Raw genomic sequence first — 6,000 nt, 5'->3', positions numbered from 1 at the left:
CTGACGGGACTTTTATATAAGCTGTGAAATGGTAGAATGTATGAATGAAGAGCTTATACAAGCATATAGCAAAGGCACACTGGCTGTAGTGGGAAGCTTTAACTTTCATGGATACTGGAACAAGCAAACCCATAGTTTTCTGTAGTGTTAGGGTTAGGATAGCCTGACAGTAAATATTTATCTAGCAGTAAGCATCAAATATAAATGCAATGCAGTATATGGGAGAGAGACATGCAAAACGTCTATGAGATCCTAAACTTAGATAATGCTGGTTTCAGTGCAATTAGACAGAGGCTGTGCACAGTAAATAGTGCAAATATCTTCATGGGTAGAATAATGAAGATCAATAGAGAGGTGTTCAAAAACAAATTTCTTCTCCTAAAAGGCAGGAGAATTTCTTGTCAAAAATATCCAAAGGCAACCTAAGAGGTAAAGAACAATATAAAAACAAAAGTAAAATTTGAAAATGGCATTGATCCTGGCAACTGGGAGAGATGTGCAGAACCAAACTTGCAAAAGACATCAAAAGTAGCATATGTGCAATTAGGCGCAGAGGATAATCAGGTGCAACGTGGCCCCTTGAAAACTGAGATTGGGATATTGTTAATGGTCAGTCTGTTGTGTAATTACTTGACATCAGTATTTGGAGTAGAGGAAGAGGATGATTTGCCCAGCATTCATGAATCTGAGCAGACTCACTAAAATTAACATGAGAAAAAAATGGGACTAAAGAATGCTGAATTCCCAGAAGTGGATTTTCATTTCAGGGTTTCAAGAAAGTAGGTGAGAACATTGTAGACATTGCAAAGCTCTCTTGATTCAGGAACAGTTCCTTTAAATCAAAAACTCATTATTTAAGTAGGGTGAGAAACAAAAACCAAGGAATTATAGATCAATTAGTCTAGTAGTTATTGTTGGTAAATTACTTTAGTCCCTTATCTAGGATGGAATGAACAAGCACCTTAAGTATTATTAGCTGACCAGAAAAATCACAGATGTGCAAAGTGTACGCCATACTTGACGATTCTGATATTTTGGAAGAATTCATTAAATTTAAAGCATTGGCTGACTCAAATTGAAGGACAGCCAGAGAATGGTACAGAATAATACCACAGCCCAGGTTCACTCACTGCACTGGCTGTGGTAGTTCTCAGCACCTGCCTCACCTAGCCACATAGTGATATGGTCTACACTTTGATTAGAAACTTTTGGTCAGCACAGACACTACGTGAAGAGAGACAGATTAAATTTCTGACAGGAGAATATCTATGAATGTTTAGTGCTTCCTAAGAACTTACAAATTCTATAGAACTGAATCCAAATTATTACAAGATGCAGACAGACAGCCGAAAAAAATTGCCTTTCTACCTCTGTATTTGCTACTCAGTAAAATTACAACCTTCAAAGACCCTCAAAACTGACCCCAATGATTCCCAACTAGATGTTAATAACCAATCCCAGACTCTGTCAATCATCAATTCCAGATGTTTACTTCTTAATCAAAGGATCTATAAATTTATTAACAATACAATAACTTTAAGAGATTAAAATTAAGTAACAAAGTAATCTACTAGTTTAGTTCCAAATCCAAAAACCTTTGTTTTCAGCCCTAGTCACACAAAAGATGAACAAACAAACACTGTTAAGATAAATAAAAATAACAAAACTGGCCAGATTATCTAATCACTTTCATGATATATTGTTCTACAGGCATAGATGATGACTTCATGGTTGACTTTCTGAAGATGGTAATCAAGGTCAACTTTTAAGTTCACTCAGATAAAAGCAGCACCTTCTGAAACAGAATACACTGAGGCTTTATTCATCATAGCCAGTGACTTCAACCAAGTCAACCTCAAAAATGTGCTACCAAAATACTATCAACATGCCTCCTGTTTCACCATTGATCCAAAATTCCTTTAGCATTGCTACACAACCAACGATACCTACCATTCCATCCCCCGTATGCATTTTGGACAATCAAATCACAATGCTGTGCAAAGAGTAAGGACTCAGTGCAGAAAGTGGTTCAGTGTTGGTATGAGGTAACGGAACGGCTTCTATGGGACTACTCAGTGTCAGTGGACTGGTCCAGATTCAAGAACTCAGCAGCCAACTTGGATAAGTATGCCATTACAGACTTCATGAGTAAGTGTGTGTAAGACTGCACACTAAAGAAGTTCATCTAAATGTTCCCTAACCAGAAACCATGGATAAACCAGGGGATCCAGTCCTTACTAAAGTCCATGTCTGAAGCGTACAATTTGGGCAATCCTGACACATACAGTACAGGAAATCAAGATGCAACCTTCGTAAGGCTATCAGAGACACCAACACGCAACATCAAACTAAACCTGACATGCAGACCAACCACACAGACATCCATTGTTTGTGACAAGGCTTACATGACATAATGGGCTAAAAAACAAAGTCAAACAGAATCACGGCCAACGGTACATACCTACCCAATGAGTTCAATGCATTCTATACCAGATTTGAACAGGTCAGTGAGAAGATGTCACCCATCCCAACAGCCTCGAATGCACTCGTACCTATGGTCACTGCCACAGACATTACATTGACCTTATTGAGAGTGAACCCAGAGAAAGCGACTGGATCATATAGGATCACTGACTGTGCACTCAGATCCTGTATGGTCCATCTGATGGGAGTATTCACACACATCTTTAACCTCTCCTTACTACAATCTGATATTTCCATTTGCTTTAAGACCACCATCACCCCAGTGCCAAAGAAAAATCATGCAGCATGCCTAAATGACGACTGCCTAGTGACTGTGACCTGCATAATTATGAAATTCTTTGAGAAGTTAGTCATTGTTCACATCAAATCAGCCTATCAAACTGTCTTGATCCTTTGCTTAACAGTGTAACAGGTCTATAGCAGATGTCATCTCCTTGGCTCGGCACTCTCTCCAGATGTTCCAGGGATGAGGATACCTATATGAGGTTTCTACTTATTATCACCGTTCTGCCTTCAGCACCATAATTCAAAACAAACTAACCTCTGAACTCTGAGATCTATGCCTCAGCTCACTCCTCTGTAACTGGATCCTCAATATCCTGACCCATAGACTGCAATAAGTAAGAATAGGCAGCAACACCTCCACCACCATAATCCACAATATTGGTACCCTGCAAGGCTGTGTACTCAGCTGCCTACTCTACTCCTTCTACACTCAAGACCATGTGGCCAAATTCCATCCCAAGTCTGTTTACAAGTTTGCTGACAACACCACGATTGTGGTCAGATCTCAAGCAATGATGAGACAGAAGACAGAAAAGAGATTGAGTGCTTAGCGACATGGTGTAAAGACAACAACCTTGCCACAAACATCAGCATCAATAGTGCTGAGGTAGAGACAGTCGAGAGAGTCAAATTATTGGAATGGCGATCACCAACCATCTGTCCTGTCCACCCACATCAATGTGATAGTCAAGAAAACACAAAAGGCAGAAATTCAAAGAGCTAGGGTGGAAGCTTAGTGGTAGAATGAACAGAGTTGTTATCTCTGGTGCCACATGCTAGCAAGGAGGAATAGAGAAAATGCGGTTGAACATGTGGCTATAGGGATGGTGCAGGAGGGCGGGATTCAGATACCTGGATAATTGGGGCTCATTCTGGGGTAGTTATACCCAATGGGGTACCAATATCCTGGGAAAGAGGTTTGCTAATGCTCTTTAAGAGGATTTAAACTAATTCAACACAGGGGTGGGAACCTGAATTGTAGCTCCAGTGTACAGGAGGTTGTGAATAGTGAGGTTATAAGGTCGCAGGAGTGTACCGGCAGGTGGTCTACTTCAATACCAGGAGCATCTGGAAGAAAGTGGGTGAACGTGCAGCATGGGTTGGTACCTGGGACTTCGATGTTGTGGCCATTTCGGAGACATGGATAGAAGAGGGACAGCAATGGTGTCGCAGGTTCCGGGTTTTGATGTGTCAGTGAGAACAAGGAAGGTGGTAAAAGGTGGGAAGGTGTGGCACTGTTAGTCAAAGACAGTATTACGGTGACAGAGAGGACGCTTGATGAGGACTCATCTACCGAGGTAGTATGGACTCAGGTTAGAAACAGGAAAGGAGAGATCACGCTGTTGAGAGTTTTCCATAGGTCTCTGTAAAGTTCCAGAGACGTAAAGGTCAAGATTGCAAGGATGATTCTGGATAGGATGAAAGTAGCAGGGTATTTGTTATGGGGAACTTTAATTTTTCTAATATTGACTGGAAACACAATAATTCAAGTACTTTAGATAGGTCAGTTTTTGTCCAATGTGCACAGGAGGGTTTCCTGACACAGTATGTAGATATGCCAACAAGGGGTGAGGCCACATTGGATTTGGTACTGGGTAATGAACCAGGCCAGGAGGTAGGTGAGCACTTTGGTGATAGTGACCACAATGCGGTTAAGTTTACTTTTGTGATGGAAAGTGACAGGTTGAGACTGCAGGGCACAAGTTATAGCTGGGGGAAAGGCAATTATGATGTGATTAGGCAAGATTTAGGATGGAAAAGGAAACTGCAGGAGACGGGCACAATTGAAATGTGGAGCTTGTTCATTGAACAGCTACTGTGTGTTCTTGATAAGTAAGTACCTGCCAGGCAGAGAGGAAGTGGTTGAGCAAGGGAACTGTGGTTTACTAAAGAAGTTGAATCTCTTGTCAAGAGGAAGGAGGAGGCTTATGTAAAAATGAGATGTGGAAGCTCAGTTAGGACACTTGAGTGTTACAATTTAGCCAGGAGGACCTAAAGAGAGAGCTAGGAAAAGCCGGGGGGACGGGACATGAGAACTCTTTTGCAGTTAGGATCAAAGAAAATCCTAAAGCTGTCTGTAGCTTTGTCAAAGAATGACTAGAATAAGATTTTGACTTGTCAAGGACAGTTGTGCGTGAAGTCCAAAGAGATAGGAAAGGCGCTAAATGAATATTTTTTTGTCAGTATTCACACAAGAAAAAGACAATGTTGTTGTGGAGAATACTGAGATACAGGTGATTAGACTAGACGGGATTGAGGTTCATAAGGAGGAGGTGTTAGCAATTCTGGAAAGTGTGAAAATAGATTAAGTCCTTTGGGCTGGATGGAATTTATCCGAGTATTCTCTGAAAAGCTAGAGAGGAAACTGCAGAGCCTTTGGTTTTGATCTTTATGTCATAGTTGTCTACAGGAATATTGCCAGAAGAATGGAGGATAGCAAATGTTGTCCCCTTGTTCAAGATGGGGAGTAGAGACAACCTGGTAATTATAGACCAGTGAGTCTTACTTCGGTTGTAGGTAAAGTGTTGGGAAGGGTTAGAAGAGATAGGATCTATAATCATCTAGCAAGGAATAATTTGATTAGGTATAGTCAACACGGTTTTGTGAAGGGTATATCGTGCCTCACAAACCTTACTGAGTTCTGAGAGGGTGACCAAATAGGTGGATGAGGGTAAAATGGTTGATGTGGTGTACATGGATTTCAGTAAAGCATTTGATAAGGTTCCCCACGGTAGGCTAAAGCAGAAAATACAGAGGCATGGGATTGAAGCTGATATAATGGTTTGGATCAGAAATTGGCCAGCTGAAAGAAGACAGAGGGAAATGTTCATTCTGGAGTTGTTACCTCAAGGATCTGTTTTGGGGCCACTGCTGTTTTTCATTTTTTATAAATGTCCTGGATGAGGGCGTAGAAGAATGGGTTAGTAAATTTTCGGATGACACTGAAGTCAGCGGAGTTGTGGATAGTGAAGAAGGATGTTGCAGGTTACAGAGGGACATAGTTAAGCTGCAGAGCTGGGCTGAGAGGTGGCAAATGGCATAACTACAAACTGAGGGGTGGTAGATTTAAGACAGATGTCAGAGGCAGGTTCTTTACGCAGAGAGTGGTGAGGGCATGGAATGCCCTACTTGCTAGTGTAGTCAACTCAGCCACATTAGGGAGATTTAAACAATCCTTAGATAAGAACATGATTTTAGGATAGTGTAGGGGGACGAGCTGAGAATAGTTCA

Source organism: Chiloscyllium punctatum, chromosome 16, assembly GCF_047496795.1.
Source record: "Chiloscyllium punctatum isolate Juve2018m chromosome 16, sChiPun1.3, whole genome shotgun sequence".
NCBI lineage: Eukaryota > Metazoa > Chordata > Chondrichthyes > Orectolobiformes > Hemiscylliidae > Chiloscyllium > Chiloscyllium punctatum.
The sequence above is the reverse complement of the archived record's forward strand: the minus strand, read 5'-3'. Positions refer to the sequence as shown.